This window comes from Atta colombica, unplaced genomic scaffold, assembly GCF_001594045.1.
Source record: "Atta colombica isolate Treedump-2 unplaced genomic scaffold, Acol1.0 scaffold96, whole genome shotgun sequence".
Taxonomy (NCBI): Eukaryota; Metazoa; Arthropoda; class Insecta; order Hymenoptera; family Formicidae; genus Atta; species Atta colombica.
Window position 1 is genome coordinate 1,852,215 of NW_017259590.1, and position 2,438 is coordinate 1,854,652.

The following is a 2,438-nucleotide window of genomic DNA, read 5'->3' on the forward strand; positions in this document are numbered from 1 at the left end:
ATTAATTCATATGCTAACTGTAACAAAGAGAAAAATTTTAGTGTCTAATAAATATAACAAAATCAATTTTATTTAATGCGTCTTACATTTACGTCATTTCGAATGTATCAATTTTTTAATTAGAAATAATTATAATATACACGATAAAATACACAATAATATAATAATCAATGTGAGATTAAAAATTGCGGTATAATTTGTTAGACGTAATAGAATTTCAAATTAATCTCCTTTGTGTGCACGTCGCGTCGCGTCATTGCGAATTCTCCCGTGCGGACGAGCTCGCCATTGCACACGACACGCGTATCGGCCGGATATTCCCTCGCTATTCCGTTAGTCAAGGGACAGTCCATTAACAAAGATGAATTTCGCCAGTACGGAGTGCAGCCAGCTGAAATCTATCGGGTGTAACGATAGACGGCTTAACAATATTGCCCCGGCGACAGATTGTCACAGCGATTTTAACGTTGTTAAGGGTAACGTGAAAACGAAGTTAAACGCTGCACCCTCTCTCTCCGCTCTCATCTCCGTTTACTGCCTATGTACTCTCGTTCCAGCTCGATGCAATGCTCGGCGCAAGATGCGCTTAATTGCAAACGCCCACCTTGCCGGAACATGAAACCCCGCTTAACATAATTTCCGTACTATGTAACACAATACCGCTCGACTTTCCGAGTACGAACATTTAATTAACCGTTGGTGTCTAATAGGAGACCTACGATAAAGCAGCATGGGCACGTTTAATGGCATAATTATGCGATTATAATGGAGCCAATTAACGATCGAACTATGCTTTAACAGAGTAGAGGCATCGAAACTCCAGCTATGGAATTCAACTCTATGTTTAACAAATAAAAAAATCATTTGAATCATTAAATATAATAATTATATTTGTGCTAAATTTATTTCAAAGCAGATTATTGATAGAATCTTTCAGTTTAATAATAAGTATTGATATTTCAACATAGAAATAAGTACAATCTTCTTAATATATGATACAAGATGTAAATCTTGTTCTTGTAATTTTATCATTGGTTTAATTAAATGTTAAAAAATTTAGCAGGAAACCTGCATTGCAAAATCAATTAGGTAACAATTAATATCGTTTAATGTCATCAGTCGAGCAGCTAATATATTCACTGCGAACTGCGTTTTTGGACAAAAACGGATGCTCGTAAAACAAATTTGCACATCCCGCGAGAATATCAATTGGTTGCTGGGAATTGTAACGAATCATGCAATTGGCGATGGTATAAATTATCAGGCTCCTAGCTCGTTGGAAATTTAACGGATAATCGCAGGGATTGCCGAATTGTGGCTCGAATTCGCGTGACGCGCATGAATAATGGGCTTGAAATTGCATGTCGGATCTACAATAATGGCATCAATAGCGTAACGAAGATATCTTTAACAAAGATATTATATGCTTTTCTGGAATATATTTTAACCAGTCTTTAATTATTACACTCACATATTTATGGATCTATTTATGCATCTATTAAAATAAAACCAGCAAATTGGCGATATTTAAAATTTAATTTAATTTTAATTAATTAATACGCGTGTGTTCATAAAAATTCAGTCGTATATATAATTTTTTTAATTGTAAAAAAAGGTATTTAATGTTGTACAGAACGCTTTTATCTATAATTTAAAATAAAAGTGAATGTATTAATTAAATTTTAACTTATTAACGCACGTTTAATCTTGGTTAATATTGGATAATAAAATTATACCTCGATATTAAATAGATTTTGGTGCTTTTAGTCAAAATTTTCGCACGTACTTGCCCTTTACGCATTAAAATAAAATTGGTGAGTCTTCCTAAAGGGACGTTTCACTTATATAGTAGAATTTTGTCTCATTTTTCACTCACGCACTTGCAGAGAAATTAGATTGCGTATTTTGATTTCTTCTGTTTTATATATTAATGAATTAGACATTCCATTCTAGTACAATTTATGGAGAAATAACTGGGTGCGCGTAAAGTGTTTTAATTAAAAATTTTTACACTGCACTATGTGGCGAGCTTAACCTATTAACACACACTCGAAATGGAAGCATTAAATTTGTAGCTATCATAATGGACGAGTAGCTTACTGGTGTACATCGTAATCTCGTTTTCCACAATAGCGTCCAACAAAAAGCCATATTTAAAAGACTCGCGCGTGTATGGGTGTATATATTCGCATGAACTTGTTCAGTCACGTAATGGAATAACGGAAATTAAAATACTACCCGCAATATGGAAGTCGTGGAACTACAGATATATTACGGTATAATATTACGATATTCAGTTTTATTCAGTTCTCAAATATTCCTTCAACATTATAATCCAGTGCCACAATCTCCGTAGCCAAAATTATAACCGTGATTTAATTTCTACCATGCATTATTCGCGATTTAATCTTCAATAATTATTTTGTAGGAAATAGAAG